Genomic DNA, 18,360 nt, shown 5'->3' on the forward strand with positions numbered 1-18,360 from the left:
ACTAACTGAACTGATTTACCTATACTGGCAAGTCTTCATTCTGTGTTGTTTTGTGTTTTTCTAACAGAAGTCACCTCTATTTAAAATTCACCAATGGAATTCTCTCTCCATTTAAAATTTTTTTCGGCTTACGTGTATTATAATCTAACCTAAGAGAATCACATTGAGTTTCTGTTCAGGAAAACCCCTTAGCTTACTTGCTAGTTGAATGAATTCTCTCTTTCCTCTCTGTATCATAGTCATCACAGTGAGTGAAGTTGATTGAGGCTCATAATACAGCAAACATTTAAGACCAGAAGCCTATTTTCTTCTCCAAGCCATATTGGTACCTCTGTTCCCATCAGGTGGCTTACAGACTTATCCAGAATTAGTTTTCTTGCTGCCTTATGTTATTTAATATTTCAATGTTATTTTAAATGACTTTACTCAAAAAAATTTTAATGCATTCAAATATATAATTGAATGAAAGTATGAGTGGAAAATAAAATTATTTCTATAAAAACCAAGTTTAGTTCTGTGATTAAGCCATGATAATCTTGTGTTTCTAAATAAAATTTTCTTTTAAGTGAGGCATAGATAAGAATTTTATAAATGATTGGGTAAATAGTCTCAAAGTCTTAAGACTTACACACCAATTTTAATTTGCAAAGGTATTTAAATTTTCACTTTAAAGAAGCCAAAGTTAGATATTAGAGATGTCGTATTGTGGCTCCGCTAGTAAAGAAACTGCTTGCAATGCAGGAGACCTGGGTTTGATCCCTGGGTTGGGAAGATCCCCTGGAGAAGGGAAAGGCTACCCACTCCAGCATTCTGGCCTGGAGAATTCCATGGACTATATAGTCCATGGGGTCACAAAGAGTTGGACATGACTGAGTGACTTTCACTCATTCTAATGAGTGACTTCATTAGAAATGATGGTCTTTGTACAACATGGACTATTATGGAACACTCTAATAAGATATTGATGTGTATTAAGTTAAAATATGATCTTCAAACAACATATCATTTAAGAATACTCCTCACACTAAATGACTTTTTGACTAAATAGTCAATTACTGGTGACTGCGTGAAGTAAGAGGACTCCTACTTGTTTGATTTTGTTATTACATCTATCCAAATTACTTTCTATCTGAAATGTTTATAGTAACCTATGTTTATTTGAAAATGGGTCTAAGAGAATAGATGGGAAGCAATAAATTGGACTGCTTAAAATAAAATTAAAAATTAAAAAAAAATTAGCAACTTATGACTAAAAATAAGGGATGCCAAGTACTATATATAGTTCATGAGAGATCTCTACTAGCCTGCTCCCATCCTTGAGATAAAGTCCTTGCTTACGATAATTATGGTTTGTGCCATGTGACTGCACAACCCTTGAGAAAGCTGAGGATGGGGGATATGACCCAAAGATATAGGCCATAGACCTACACATAAAGGAGGTCAGAGCCCCAGTAAGTTGGTCCTGGTAACTAGCACATTCAAACTGATCCTCTAAGCAGAGTTAAGTCAAAAGTAGAATAGCTCAGAAAAATAAAAGAAGGTAATAATATTACCCAAGAAGGCAATAATCAATAAAAGGAGACTGAGGAAAGGACTACAGAGACAGGTTAATTTACATGAAAGATACAGAAAAACAACCAGAGAAAGAGGTAGGATGATGAGTGAGTCCTGGCCATAGGAAATGTGCATTCACACTGGCTTCCCAGAGATACCCTTTCATTTCTCCAGCTTTTGTGGATTCCAAACTGTAAAGATGCAGTTCCAATCATTGTAATGATTTCCTATTTCTCTTTAAAGACTTCAGAGACCAGGTGCTGCCCTTTCATACTTCTCCTTGTATCCCCCAAAACCTTACCTGGAATCTGAGTATATATGTGCTGCTTGATTGTTGAAAGAGTAACTAATATAAGTGCAAAGAAACTAATTTACAATTCTATTGTCTTTAATAGCTAATATTCTTGAAGGCAGTGACCATATGTCTACCACATTTTGGTATGGTAATAAGCAACAGAATAAAAACAGCTTTAGTGAGTTTATCTGTACACATTTCTCATTTAGAACCCTATCTTAGCCAAGAGGCTTTCCAATATGTTGATATAACTTATCTCATATCTTTGTATGGAGTATTGTGAACTGTAGGCCATAAAATTTTGGATTGAGAGTCAAGAAATCTTGATTGTAATCACAATTCAACCATGACAAGGAGTTGGTGACTTTGGAAAAATATCCAAAATCTCTCCACCTCAGTTTCTTTATCTGTGGGACTCATTGTTTTTTGATTTAAGGTTATTGTAAAAATCAAATTAGAGAATATATGAAATTACATTGTAAATTTGATCTGCCATGCAAATAGAGGTGATAAAGCTCCAGAATCTCAGAGTCAGAAGGGACTTTGCAGCATCTTAGATCCAGACTTTACTTAATTTACAATAATTTTTAATGCTTTTAATCTTTTATAATTTTTACATATCTCCTCTGACTTCCATACTTGTCTCACTTAAATAGGAATAATATTTTAGCTAAGTCGCTTCAGTGGTGTCCAACTCTTTGTGACCCTATGGACCTTAGCCCGCCAGGCTCCTCTGTCCATGGAATTTCCCAGGCAAGAATCTTGGAGTTGGTTGCCATAATTTTAGCACATCTTGTTCAAATGAATTTCCTGATACTCCTAAAACAACATTTGAAAAAAGACTAGATTCATTTTTCTCGAGTTAACCACTAAATACAGAGGGAAGAAGAAAAAGGTTCACTCTCATACTCCATAAATACTAAGTTATTGACAGCATAAAAATTGTTTGAGTGTGCTACCAGACATGATTACATCAGATAGGCTGGGCAGAAGACAAAGGGGGTGGAGTACCCCCGGATCTCCCCGCACTCCTGGCCCCTCCTTCAGCTCCTGGGCTCCCTTCCATCTATGCTCTGTGGCAGCAACACACCTGTAAGTTTGACTTTTCCTCCCTAATTCTCATCTTTAAAACATATGTGTCCTCTGGGCTCTGCCAAAAATAAGCAGAGTTGATGAAGAAAAGGCCTGTTAAGAGGAGGATGTATTTCTCACCTTGAAAAACATTTGCATTTTCAAAGCTGTCTGAATAGTAGTCACAAGTATTGACAGGTTGAGTCAGCTGTGTGTGAAATCTTTCCTCAGGGCCTCTCCTGTGAGGCCCAACAAAGAGAGTTCTCTACACACGGGTGGGGTGTGTGTGTGTGTGCGTGCGTATTTGTGTGTGTGTGTGTGTGTGTAAGAAGATAGCTGGCCAATAGGTGTCAGAGACTAATTTTGTAATCTTTGACAAGCCTTTCACTGATGTAGCCAACAGTGACCAGTTTGGAGAAAGGTTGTTTATTCATGATCCAAATGCATGCTGATATCTCATTTGGCCCAGATATTCATATTCCTAGATATCATCTTGATATCGGGCCCCAAACCAACATTATGCTGGGAGACTGAATTCCTCAAATTCATTCCTTAAGTATTTCTACTCTATTGGGAAAATTTACTTCTCCCTCCTTCCCTACCTTCAACACTCTCTAGATTACAAAGTGAACAGTTTTAAAAGAGTCAAATGGAATGGAAATGGAGGAGTGGGATTTTAGGCATTCATTCCTTAGCAAGACACCCAAGAGGCCTAAGAATTCCAATCATATGAAGCCCTCTCCACAGCTGGGCTATGGTGATGATAACAGAGAAATAATTTCAGAAAAACTCAATTGGAAAAGATACAAAAGAGAACAATTCAGAAAATAATAAGAATGATTAATGGGAAGAAGATTAAATCAGATAAAAAGGGTATAGGGTTAAAGGTTTGGGTTCCAGAGAAAAAAAAGTACCTATATTTTTTACTATTAATAATTAATTGTTAATAATTGGCAGAGTTTAATTTGGAGTTCTTTAATAAATTGTTATAAAAATCTTTCTAGCCTCAATGATTTTAGGCAAAGTAGGGGCCATTCAAATGGAGTTAAACCTATGATTTGCTTCAAGAATATAAAAAGCCACTTTAAACAAGATTCTGGTACATTGTCTGATCCTGAAAACCAAATACCAGTAAGAGGACTTATATTAGTGATTAAAAGTGAGGTTAGATTTAAAGAAGGTGTCATAGGTCTTAAGGGTGATTGATTATATACTGATATACCAAGAGAGCTTAAAAGGATATCTATTCCTAAAATATGTTCAACCAGTACTATAAGTAAATATAATATTTTATGTTCTTTTTATGCATTGGATTTATTTCCATGATTTTACCTCCTTAGTGAAAGTGTTGATTGAACCATTTGAATAGATCATGAAATAGTAATTACAGTCTTAGAGGCAAATTAAAGACATTTATACAATAGGAATTGTAATTATACATTGCAAACTAAGAATGAATTTTTTTTAAAATTAGGCTACTTTTGCCCCAATAAAAATCAAAACTTCTCTCAGAATGTGGTGCTTTTAATTCAGATTATCTAATATACCAAATGTCAAATTTGAATAGTGTTTTAGACACTAAGGTGTTAATATTTGAAGGTGTTTTAAGTAGTATTAAAAACCAAGTTATTTCACTGTAAAATTTATTTAGGATAATTTTCACAATTAGGTAGGCTGTCTGATAGCATCAAGTACTGGCTATTCACTGCTGCTCTAGATCTGAACGACAAAATGCTAAGGAGTTCTCAAGTATTCTCACTTTAAATTATGTTCCCAATCAAAAGTACGAGAAAATTGACTTAGGAGCCTTTTAATTTCTTTTGCCTCAATAAAGCAATATGCTTACTGTTGGATTTTAAAAATTATAGCTAAGCAAGGAAGTAGGGAAGAAACTACTCAAAACATGATCACTCAGAGAAGGGCATGGTTAATATTTTTGTTTGCTTTCTTTCTTCAGAGAAGTGTTCTCTGTGTGTTTGCATGTTTACATTTTGTTGTATAATGTTTCTCCTCATAAGACAATTTATTAGGAATATTTTTCAGCTATTAAGTATTGATTTCAAAATAGGTACACTTTGAAGACCAATAATTATGGGAAGAATACTTTCAGAGACAACCTGTTTGGATTCAAAAGGAACAATGAGTATTAAAAAGCAAGAATTAAAAAAAAATTAACTGGAGGATAATTGCTTTACAAAGTTGTATTGGTTTCTGCCTTATGACAACATGAATCAGTCATAAGTGTGTGTGTGTGTGTGTGTGTGTGTGTGTGTGTGTGTCCTCTCCCTCCTGAGCCTCTCTCCCACACCCTCTATCTCACTCCTCTAGGTCATCACAGAGCACTCAGCTGAGCTCCCTGTGTTATACAGCAGCTTCCTGCTAGTTATCTACTTCACACATGGTGGTCTACATATGTCAGTGTTACTCTCTCAGCTCGTCTCACTCATTTCTTCTCTCTCTGTGACCACAAGTCTGTTCTATGATAGGCCACATCTGTGTCTATTCCTGCCTTGCTGCTGCTGGGGTGCCATTGCTTTCTCCAATTCCTGCCTTACACATAGGTTAAAAGGCAAGTGTTGAAACCTTCTCAGGGAACCTTTCTTCGTGGTTATTTTGGCTACATATTCATGTGAGACAGCGTTCTGCAACCTTTTTTGCACAAAGGACCTGTTTCATGGAAGGCAATTTTTCTTTGGACTGGGGGTGGCGATAAATTGGGGATGATTCAAGTACATTACATTGATTGTGGACTTTATTTCTGTTATTAGACTTTGGCATTTAATCCAATTTACATCCACCTCACCCTAGATCATTAGGCATTAGATATTAGAGGCTAGGGACCCCTGATTTAAGAGACTTTACCCAACATTGGTGAACTAGTTATAGGAGACATATACTTACAGGTTAGAAGAAGCCTGATTTACTAAAAACTGTGTTAACCTGGGAACCAAGGGGCCTGGCATCTAATCAGGGATCTGCTGCTGCTGTTGCTGCTAAGTCGCTTCAGTCATTTCTGACTCTGTGCGACCCCATAGACGGCAGCCTACCAGGCTCCTCTGCCCATGGGATTTTCCAGGCAAGAGTACTGGAGTGGGTTGCCATTGCCTTCTCCGAATCAGGGTTCTAGTGAGTAACAATCAGGCAAAGGAATTAACCTAGATGTCTTTGTTTATACTGTGAGCCTAACCCTGCCACTCTGATTTTATATACCATAAATAAAATAAATAAGGGTTACTTGACATGGATGATTCTGCATAATTTAGTTTAGAAATCTGTTCAGATTATTGTCATTTTTATGAGGAAAGCTGTGACAGAATAGGGATTCAAAGATTTTTACATCTATCTGAAAAAGCTATTCAATCAACCTGTTCCTTGAATCTTAGAAAACAATTTTTACAACATACCAGTCACTTGATACACCTACTTTTTTCTGTGATTCAAAATTGTACAGAATTGGACTAAATGCCAAAGTCTAAAAATGTAACCCTTTAGAAACAAGTAATTGAAGCTAAATTATTTTGAGGAAAGACTTTGTACTAAAAATATCAGTAATGATAGCTTATATCTATTTCTTTTTGTGCAGCTAATTTTTTTTCTTTGAATGGTTATTCAGAATTTAGAATCCCATCTGTGTCAGTAACAAACTTAGTTCACAGAAGGCTTTATTGCTGTATTAAAATTTTCTCACAGATGTAAAAGTTGCAGATGGCTTTGTTAGGTGGGGTAAATGAGAAGTTATAAAGGAAGGAAAAATTTGCTTTGGGATAGTCCCACTTACTGAAGTTTTGATAATATAAAGTTGTGAAAAGAGCCCTGAAGAGACATAATTAGTGTGTCTTTTCCAGTAGCAACATGCAAAGCCCTCTAAAAATAGAGGAGAAACTCATCTCTTTTAAAAGAAGATTTATTCAATAACTTAGCTTCATTGCTTATAAGAAATATTCCAAAATTAAGTCCCTTCTAACTTAGTTTAAACCCATTTTATCTTGTGAAAGATCCCCTGGAGGAGGGCATGGCTACCCACTCCAGTATTCTTGCCTTGAAAATCCCATGGACAGAGGAGCCTGGCGGGCTACAGTCCACAGGGTCACAAAGAGTCAGACACGACTGAAGCAACTTAACATGCACACACCCATGCACATCTGTGTCTGTGAACAGCTGGCTGCCACTCACTGAATACAGTCACTTTGTATATTTAAAGACTGGCACGTGCAGAGCTACGCGTGAAAGAATGAAATTAGGACATTTTCTAACACCTTATGTAAAAATAAACTGAAAGTGGATTAAAGACTTAAATCTAAGGCTGCAAACCATACAAGCCCTAGAAAGAAACATGGGCATAACACTCTCTGAAATAAATTGTAGTAATATTTTTTTTTGGATCTGCTTCCTAAAGCAAAGGAAACAAAAGCAAAAATAAAAAAAATAGGGCATAATTAAACTTTAAAACTTTTGAACAGCAAAGGAAACCATGGACAAAACAGAAAGACATCTACTGAATGGGAGAAAATATTTGTAAATGATATGACTGGTAAGAAGTTTATATCAAAAATATATAAATAGCTCATACAACTTAATATAAACAAAAAAAAAACCAATTAAAAGATGGACAGAAGAGCCAAGTAGACGTTTTTCCAAAAAAGATATACAAGTGGATAATAGGCACACAAAAGATGCTTAACACCACTAAGCATTAGAGAAATATAATCAAAACCACAATAAAATACCACCTCACACCTGTCAAAATGACTATCATTAAAATATCTACAATTTAGAGGACTTTAGCAAGGATGCAGAGAAAAGGGAAACATAGTACACTATTTGTGGGAAAGTAAGTTGGTACAGCCACTATGGAAAACAGTAGGGAGGTTTCTCAGAAAGCTAAAAACAGAGTTACCACATGACCCAGCAATTTTACCCCTGGGTATACATCAAAGATTCCTGGGTCAGGAGGATCCCCTGAAGAAGGGCATGGCAGTCCATTCCAATATTCTTGCCTGGAGAACTCCTTGTACAAAGGAGTCTTGTGGGCTATAGTCCACAGGGCCACAAAGAGTCAGATACGATTAAAGCAACTTAGCATATATACATCAAAAAAAAAAAAAAGTAGAAACAATAATTCAAAAAGATCCAGGTACTTCAATGTTCATAGCGGCACTATTTACAGTAGCCAAGACATGGAAGCTACCTAGGTGTCCATCTAGATGAATGAAGAAAGAAGATGTGGTACATAGTATACAGTGGAATATTATTAAGTCATTAAGTTCAGTTCAGTTCAGTCGCTCAGATGAACCACATGGAATGCAGCATGCCAGGCTTCCCTGTCCATTACCAACTCCTGGAGCTTACTCAAACTCATGTCCATTGAGTCAGTGATGCCATCCAACCATCTCATCCTCTGTTGTCCCCTTCTCCTCCTGCCTTCAATCATTCCCAACATCAGGGTCTTTTCAGATGAATCAGTTCTTAGCATCAGGTGGTCAAAGTACTAGAGTTTCAGCTTCAGCATCAGTCCTTCCTTGAATATTCAGGACTGATTTCCTTTATGATGGACTGGTTGGATCTTCTTGCTGTCTAAGGGATTCTCAAGAGTCTTCTCCAACACCACAGTTCAAAAGCTTGAATTCTTTGGTGCTCAGATTTCTTTATAGTTAGAAAGAATGAGATAATGCCATCTGCAGCAACATAGATAAACCTGGAGATTATCATACTAATGGGGTAAATTAGACAAAGAATGCCAAGTATTATTACAGTATCATTTATATGTGGAATATAAAAAATGATACAAATGAACTTATTTACAAAACCAGAAACAGAGTTACAGATTTCAAAACAAGCTTATGGTTACCAAAGGGAAAAGGTGTTGAGGAGGGATAAACTGGGAGTTTGGAATTAACAAATACACACTACTATATGTATTATCAGTTCAGTTCAGTTAGTTCAGTTCAGTCACTCAGTCGTGTCTGACTCTTTGTGACCTCATGAATCACAGCACACCAGGCATCCCTGTCCATCACCAACTCCCGGAGTTCACTCAGACACGTCCATTGAGTTGGTGATGCCATCCAGCCATGTCATCCTCTGTCGTTTCCTTTTCCTCCTGCCCCAAATCCCCCCCAGCATCAGGGTCTTTTCCAATGAGTCAACTTTGCATGAGGTGGCCAAAATATTGGAGTTTCAGTTTTAGAATCAGTCCTTCCAATGAACACCCAGGACTGGTCTCCTTTAGCAAGGACTGGTTGGATCTCCTTGCAGTCCAAGGGACTCTCAAGAGTCTTCTCCAACACCATAGTTCAAAAGCATCAATTCTTGGGTGCTCAGCTTTCTTCACAGTCCAACTTTCACATCCATACATGACCACTGGAAAAACCATAGCCTTGACTAGATGGACCTTTGTTGCCGAAGTAACATCTCTGCTTTTTAATATGCTATCTAGGTTTTGGTCATAACTTGCCTTCCAAGGAGTAAGCATCTTTTAATTTCATGGCTGCAGTCACCATCTGCAGTGATTTTGGAGCCCCCCAAAATAAAGTCAGCCACTGTTTCCAGTGTTTCCCCATCTATTTGCCATGAAGTGATGGGACCAGATGCCATGATCTTCGTGTTCTGAATGTTGAGCTTTAAGCCAACTTTTTCACTCTCCTCTTTCACTTTCATCAAGAGGCTTTTTAGTTCCTCTTCACTTTCTGCCATAAGGGTGGTGTCATCTGCATATCTGAGGTTATTGATATTTCTCCCGGCAATCCTGATTCCAGCTTGTGCTTCTTCCAGTCCAGCGTTTCTCATGATGTACTCTGCATATAAGTTAAATAAGCAGGGTGACAATATACAGCCTTGACATACTCCTTTTCCTATTTGGAACCAGTCTGTTGTTCCATGTCCAGTTCTAACTGTTGCTTCCTGACCTGCATACAGATTTCTCAAGAGGCAGTTCAGGTGGTCTGGTATTCCCATCTCTTTCAGAATTTTCCACAGTTTATTGTGATTCCCCAGAGTCAAAGGCTTTGGCATAGTCAATAAAGCAGAAATAGATGTTTTTCTGGAACTCTCTTGCTTTTTCCATGATCCAGTGGATGTTGGCAATTTGACTCTAGTTCCTCTGCCTTTTCTAAATCCAGCTTGAACATCAGGAAGTTCACAGTTCACGTATTGCTGAAGCCTGGCTTGGAGAATTTTGAGCATTACTTTACTAGCATGTGAGATGAGTGCAATTGTGCGGTAGTTTGAGCATTCTTCGGCATTGCCTTTCTTTGGGATTGGAATGAAAACGGACCTTTTCCAGTCCTGTGGCCACTGCTGAGTTTTCCAAATTTGCTGGCATATTGAGTGCAGCACTTTCACAGCATCATCTTTCAGGATTTGAAATAGCTCAACTGGAATTCCATCACCCCCACTAGCTTTGTTCATAGTGATGCTTTCTAAGGCCCACTTGACTTCACATTCCAGGATGTCTGGCTCTAGGTGAGTGATCACATGATTGAGATTATCTGGGTCACGATGCTCTTGTTTTGTACAGTTCTTCTGTGTATTCTTGCCATCTCTTCTTAATATCTTCTGCTTCTGTTAGGTCCATACCATTTCTGTCCTTTATTGAGCCCATCTTTGCATGAAATGTTCCCTTGGTATCTCTAATTTTCTTGAAGAGATCTCTAGTCTTTCCCATTCTGTTGTTTTCCTTTATTTCTTTGCATTGATTGCTGAGGAAAGCTTTCTTATCCCTCCTTGCTATTCTTTGGAACTCTGCATTCAAATGGGAATATCTTTCCTTTTCTCCTTTGCTTTTCACTTCTCTTCTTTTTACAGCTATTTGTAAGGCCTCCTCAGACAGCCATTTTGCTTTTTTTGCATTTGTTTTCCATAGGGATGGTCTCGATCCCTGTCTCCTGTACAATGTCACAAACCTCCATCCATAGTTCAGATAACCAAAAAGAGCCTACTGTTTAGCAAAGGAACCTCTGTTCAATATCTGAATCACTTTTGCTGTACACCTGTACACCTGAAATTAACACAACATTGTAAATCAACTATAGACCAATATAAACTAAAAATTAAATATACCACAATAAGATATCTCCTCATACCTCAAAATGCCTATCATCAAAATGTCTACAAACAGCAAATGCTGGCCAGGATGTGGGCAAAAAGGAACCCTATTGCACTGTTTCTGGATATGTAAATCGGCACTGACACTATAAAACACTATGGAAGTTTCTCAAACCTGAAAATAGAACCACCACATAATCCAGCAACTCTACTCCTGGGTATTTATCAAAAAAACAAAAGAAAACCTCTAATTCTAAAGATACATGCACCCCGAATGTTCAGAGCAGCCTTAGTTACAATAACCAAGATATGAAAGCAATCAAGATATAAAGGTAATGCTATCCCACACAATGGAATATTAGCCATAAAAACATGAAATTCTGCTATTTGCAAGAACATGGATGGACATAGAGGATATTACACCAGTGAAATAAGCCAGGCTGAGAAAGATAAACATGATATGTTATCATGTATATGTCGAATCTAAATGATAAAACAAATGAATACAACAAAACAGACGCACACATAGAACAAACCAGTGATTACCAGTGGGGACAAGAAAGAGGGAAGCAGCAAGATATGGTAGGAAATTGAGACACAAATGGCTATATCACATAAGTAAACAGCAATGGTATATTGTACAGCACAAGGAAATATGGTCATTACTTCATAAAAACTTTAGAGTATAATCTATAAAAATATCACATCATTATGTTGTACACCTGAAACTAATACTGTATTGTAAATATACTTAAATTTTAAAAAATGTAAAGACTGTCGTGGAATGACTGCTCAGTCTTTTTCTTCATCAAGTGGTATAGTTCTATAGATATTGTATCTACAGTTGTACTGACATTCTTTCAATGTCAGTCTTTGCTTCCAGTCCTTTAATCAACTTCTGGATCATATCTAAAGCTGTCACATGGTCTTTCATGAGTCAACTTTATTTCCATAAGTTCTCCAGCTGCTAAGAAACATGTCAGGATTTATGTTTAGTTGTCATAGCATTTTATGCCTCTTAATCTGGATTTCTTTGAAAATTCCAAGCACAAGGATAAGGCAAAGATAGAACTTTAAGAGGTACAGATTTACTTTTTGTTTGTTTTCCTTTTCTTTGGTAATATAATATTATGACAGTTTTGCCAGTAAGTCCAAACAGCTAGTCTGGAATTCTATATTTAGCAATAAAAACTCTTAAAAAATGAAGGTGAGATAAAGGCATTTTCAGAAAAATAAAACCGAGAAAACTTGCTTTCAGTATAACTATACTGTGAGAAATATTAAAGGAAGTTCCATAGGCTGGACAGAAACAACACCAGTTGGAAACTTTAATCTGCAGGAAGGATTGAAAGTGCCAGAAATGATTAAAAAAGGTATCTTTTTTTTGTGTTTCCCAATTTCTCTGAAAGATGTTTAACTAAAGCAAAATCAAGAGCAATGTATTGTAAGATATATAATATAGTAAAATATATGAAAACAAAAAGTTCTAAAATCAATAATCTAAGAAGCAAACACAATATCAATAGACAAAAGAAAATAGAGAACAGAAAAAATTTTGTGGAAGTAAAGAGAAAATTCTTCAAGCTAAGTTGGTTCTTGAAAGGATTATTAAAATTGATATACACTAACAACACCAATTTAGGGGGAAAAAGCACAAAGTATAAATATACAAAATAAGACAGGAAACATGACTATAAATCTACAGTAATTAGAAAGATAGTAAGGTACTATTAAAGACAAAAGGCCACAAACCTGATGATTTAGGTAGATGAAATAGACAAATTCCTCAAAAACACAACTTAATAAATTGATTAAAACTGGTAAAGAAATTGATTTTTGAATCCCTCCAAAACTCTTTCAGGAATAAAAGGGGAAAAACAGTTTCTGATTCATTTTATGGGACCACTATACCAGCATCGGAGAAGGCAATGGCACCCCACTCCAGTACTCTTGCCTGGAAAATCCCATGGACAGAGGAGCCTGGTAGGCTTCAGTCCATGGGGTCGCTATGAGTCGGACATGACTGAGCGACTTCACTTTCACTTTTCACCTTCATGCGTTGGAGAAAGAAATGGCAACCCACTCCAGTGTTCTTGCCTGGAGAATCCCAGGGATTGGGGAGTCTGGTGGGCTGCCGTCTATGGGGTTGCACACAGTCGGACACGATTGAAGCGACTTAGCAGCAGTAGCAGCAGCATACCAGCATAACTCTAATATCAAATGATGATAAAGCAACCATAAGCCCTTCATAAAAGGAAAATCAACCATCGAGTAATACCCCTCAACATAGGCAGAAAATTTCTTAACCAAATAGCAAATTTAACCCAGCCGAATATAAATAGAATAATATGATATGACTAACCAAGGATTATCCTAGGAATGCATGTTTGGTTTACTAACAGAATAAAAAACAGTCACATGGTTAGGTACAGAAGAGGTACAGAAAATATGTACAAAATAGGTACAAAAAAATCACATGACCATGTTTGATACCCAACTATGATAAAAATAAAAACTAGGAAAACTAAAAGAGATTCCGCAAATTCTATACTGAATTTAGCTTAATGTTAAAATATTGAATGAGGTCTGTTTTTACCCCTCCTATTCAACATTCTACTGAAGTCTAAGGCAATGTAATCAGGCAAAAAAGGAAAAGGATCAAGGGAAACAGATAAAAATTCACTTTTATAAAGGATTTTATAAAATATGAAAGGATTCTATAATTATATAAAGGATTCTATATAGGATTATATAAAAGATTCTATAAAAAATTCTGCTAGACCCAGTAAGTGAATCAAGCAGTATCTCAAGGTCAATATATACAAATTGTTTCTACATGCAAGCAACAAAGAATAAGAAAATAAAAATGAAAACTTGATGTTATTTGTAATGACATTAAAAGTGATACTCAAGAATAAGTTTTTAAAAAGAAATCAAAGATCGTTTCATCTGAAAACCACACATCACTGAGTTGTTTTTTTTTTTTTTTTTTGAAGTATTTATTTATTTGGGGGCATCAGGTCTTAGTTAAAACTCAACAGTCAAAAAACGAAGATCATAGTTTCCAGTTCCATCATGTCATGGCAACTATATGGGGAAACAAAGGAAACGGTGACAGAATTTATTTTCTTGGGCTCCAAAATCACCTTAGATGGTGACTGCAGCCACTAAATTAAAAAATGCTTGCTCCTTGGAAGAAAAGCTATGACAAACCTAGACATCACATTAAAAAGCAGAGATGTTACTTTGCCAACAAAGATTGGTATGTATAGTCAAAGCTATGGTTTTTCCAATAGTCATGTATGGATGTGAGAGTAGGACCATAAAGAAATCTGAGCGCCAAAGAATTGATGCTTTTGAACTGTGATGCTAGAGAAGACTCTTGAGAGTCCCTTGGACTGCAAGGAGATCAAACCAGTCAATCCTAAAGAAAATCATCCCTGAGTATTGATTGGAAGGACTGACACTGAAGCTCCAATACTTTGGCCACCTGATGTGAAGAGCGACTCCTTTGAAAAGACCCTGATGCTGGGAGGGATTGAGGGTGAGAAGAAGAAGGGTGAGGGGGCGACAGTGGGGTGAGGGTGAGATGGTTGGATGGCATCATCCACTCAAGGCACATGAGTTTGAACAAACTCCCAGAGATAGGGAGCTACAGGGAAGCCTGGCCTGTTGCAGTCCATGGAGTCACAAAGAGTCGGATAGGACTTAGGGACTAAACCACAAAAGTCAAACCATTATGTTGTACACCTAACACTCATATAGTGCTGTATATCAGTTCTATCTCAATAAACTGGAAGAAAACCTATCACATAACAAAGTAGGGAATTACAAATGACAAATTAGAAAAAACATCAAAGAATATCTGATGTCAAGATGATTCTTCCTCACCCAGAGCTGTGACTGCTGCTCCGGCCAGAAGGCCTTTTGGCTTCATGGCATCATGTTCCATTTAATGGCCACACTCAAGAGAATATTCTATTCTAAATAACCCCCTTCAGGGGCTAACAGTTCCCACCTTCTTGAAAACACTGGATGTTTGATCCCTCTAGAGCACAGGTTTTGAGTTAATGTAAGAATGCATGCGTGGAGAGGTGGGCAACAGCATGAACAGCCATAATTCTAGAAGGTTCTAACCAGCATGCAGGACAGTGGTAGAGAAAGTAGGAATGAACAGGAGAAGAACCCAGGGTAGTTGGGTGGGCAGAGCTAGTGGCCGGGGAGGTTCTAGTTTGTTTGGCCTCGGGGCATCCTTCCCCTTTACGTGGTCACGTTGAAGTAGTGCCCAGACCAGGCATCTGGCCAGCAGCTTACACTCACCACCTCCCACTGCCTCCTGGGCCATGGACCCCTGCAAAACGAGAGAACTTGGAGCCTTCCTGTAAATGTGTGAGCAGGACTGGAGTGTTCTGAACACAGAGGAAATGAGCTTCCTGAGGGAATGGGTGGAGAGTATGGGGGCTAAAATGCCACCTGTTTCTCATAAAACTAAATCAGAATTAAACACCTACGAAGCAAAAGCAGATAGTAAGAAGGTGAAGGAAAAAACATAAAGACAGACAAACTGTTAGGGGAAACACTCTGATTGAAACCGCCCACCCTGGGGAGGTACCATAGTAACCATTTGCATGAGTTGTTTTATGACAGGAGATCCTGATAAGGAATACGGAACTAATAAGCCACCACCAACCGGAAGAGTTCGGGAAAGGTCTAAAGGAGACACCACGTGTCCGTCCACTTCCCAGAATCCCTCTCGCTAGCATCCATCTTGGCTGAGTGGTGCGTGCGCCACCAGGAAAGACTGAATTAGAATGATTGGTCAAAGACCACCCGGAAACTAATCCCATCACCATAAAACCCACCACGTGGCAGAGCAGTTCTCCTGGGTTCCCTTACCCTACTGCTCTCCACCTGGGTGCCCTTTCCTAATAAAATCTCTTGCTTTGTCAGCACATGTGTCTCCTCAGACAATTCATTTCCGAGTGTTAGACAAGAGCCCCGTTTCGGGCCCTGGAAGGGGTCTGCCTTCCTGCAACAAAACCATCAACTGAGGAAAGTGATCTAGAATTTGATAATGAAGGTGTGATTGAACCAGACCATAATGCCCCTCAAAAAACGGGAGATAAAAATGTAGAGATAACTAAGGAGATGATGGATCAGGCAAATGATTAAAAAAAAAAAAAGTGGCTGCCATTGATGCCCTAAATGATGGTGAGCCATAGAATGCCAATGAGTCATTTAAAGATGCCGTCAAGCTAACCCCTTGTGTGGCCATTCTGTATGCCAAGAGAACCAGTGTCTTCATCAAATTACAGAAAGGAAATGCTGCCATCCAAGCCTGTGGAAGAGTTATTGAAACAAATCTGGATGCAGCTCAGCCATACATGTAGTGAGGGAAAGCACACAGACTTCTGGGCCATCAGAAAGAAGCTGGCAGTGATCTTGCCTCTTCCTGTAAGCTAGATTATGAAGATGCTAGTGCAATGCTGATGGAAGTTCACCCAAAGGCCCAGAAAATTGCTGATACTGGAGAAAGTATGAGCAAAAAGCCCAAAGAGTGAGAGATCAAAAAAAGAACAGAAAGGGTTAAGAAGGCTTGGGAAGAACATGAGAGAGCCCAGAGGGAGGAAGAAGCCAGGGGACAATCAGGAGCTCAGTATGGTTCTTTTCCAGATGGCTCTCCTGGGGGAATTCCTGGTAATTTTCCTGGAGGAATGCATGGAATGGGATGGGGGCATGCCTGGCATGCCATGAATGCCTGGATGAAAGAAATTTTTAGTGACCCAGAGGTCCTTGCAGCCATGCAGGACCCAGAAGTTATGGTGGCCTTCCAGGATGTAACCCTGCTGCTAAGTCTCTTCAGTCGTGTCCGACTCTGTGAGACCCCATAGACGGCAGCCCGCCAGGCTCCGCCATCCCTGGGATTCTCCAGACAAGAACACTGGAGTGGGTTGCCATTTCCTTCTCCAATGCATGAAAGTGAAAAGTGAAAGTGAAGTTGCTCAGTCGTGTCCAACCCTCAGCGACCCCATGGACTGCAGCCTACCAGGCTCCTCCGTCCATGGGATTTTCCAGGCAAGAGTACTGGAGTGGGGTGCCATTGCCTTCTCCAAGGATGTAACCCAAAACCCTGAAAATATGTCAAAATATCAGGGTAACTCAAAGGTTATGAAGCTCATCAGTAAATTGTGGGCCAAATTTGGAGGTCAAGCATAATGCCCTTCTGACACATAAAGTCCCTGCCAGAGGAAAAGCAACTTAGATCACCTAATGGATGGTGCAATAAAACAAACCAGTGTACTTCTGACCTTCTCATGAAGAAAGTTGGGGTGCATTGAAGATAATCACTAGGCCCTCTGCCCCAGATGCAGCTGAAAACATTTTACAGTGGTTTGCCATTAGGGTGTTCAATTCAGATAATGTTTTCCTATTATTGTGGAATTCTATGGTGTTAATTAAATTGTTCTATATCAATTTCAAAAAAAAAATTAAAAACTTTAAGCAATTTTTAAACCTTAAATAGTTAAAACAAATTAAAAGGTGTGTTAAATCCTATATTTTTCCTTACTAGTCATTTTGTTTTTTTTCTTTGAATTAATTAGGCAACAAAGATACTTCAGTATGGAAGATTCATCATTCAAGTTAGAGTGAAATAAAGCTTTAGTAGCAGGACGAAAAGATAACATTTAAATAAAGTTTGAGTTGGACATGTAGTCACTGAGGCATTTTGATTTGTCTTCGTAATTGCTTGTTATTATTATTTTTAATGATTGGCTTCTGTAAAACTCTTGGGACCACCAGTATTGCAGTAGGACCTGGGTAGGGCTTCGAAGTACTTGGCAAGGCAGTGTGAAATGAAAATGTCTTCTGCCATGTTAACCAACAAGAAATGTCAAAGCCATCAGTGATTGATTTCTGGCCTCCAAATGTGAATGAGGGCTCCCAAAACTGTGATCCAGCAGATGCTGCCATCCCCTGCCCGGCATGGTGACCACTGAGGAACTGTGAGAATTCAAGAAGTAAGGTCAACAAGGAAACAGGGTTGGCCCCAGATATCTGAGGTGCATACGAAAGGAACTAATTCAGTGAGCCCAGGCTTATGTCTTCCCATACTGTAGAATGCTAACCTCCTTAACTTGATACCTGATCTTTGATGTTCAGACTGCCTGTTCTCTCTTTTGCAAACTTGTATACAGCCTGACTTTCCCAGCCTCTTTAGAGCTGTTTTATCAGAGCTGCTGAGATCCTGTTTCCTGGGCTCGGGGTACAAAACATCCCCCCCAAATAAAATACCTCTCTAGTTTCAGTCTGTGACTATAGATTTTAGTCTATAACAGCAACCAATCTACTACATTTTATGCTACATGTACCCTGTGCACCTGCATTTATATCTTACA

At 38.3% G+C, this 18,360-nt stretch overlaps 1 pseudogene; it reads left to right on the top strand.

Moving 5' to 3' along the window:
* The first annotated feature begins 15,306 nt into the window (after window positions 1–15,306).
* On the top strand, window positions 15,307–17,179 carry LOC133254326 (hsc70-interacting protein-like; annotated as a pseudogene).
* Window positions 17,180–18,360: the final 1,181 nt, after the last annotated feature.

The sequence above is a fragment of the Bos javanicus genome, chromosome 1 (genome assembly GCF_032452875.1).
Source record: "Bos javanicus breed banteng chromosome 1, ARS-OSU_banteng_1.0, whole genome shotgun sequence".
NCBI lineage: Eukaryota > Metazoa > Chordata > Mammalia > Artiodactyla > Bovidae > Bos > Bos javanicus.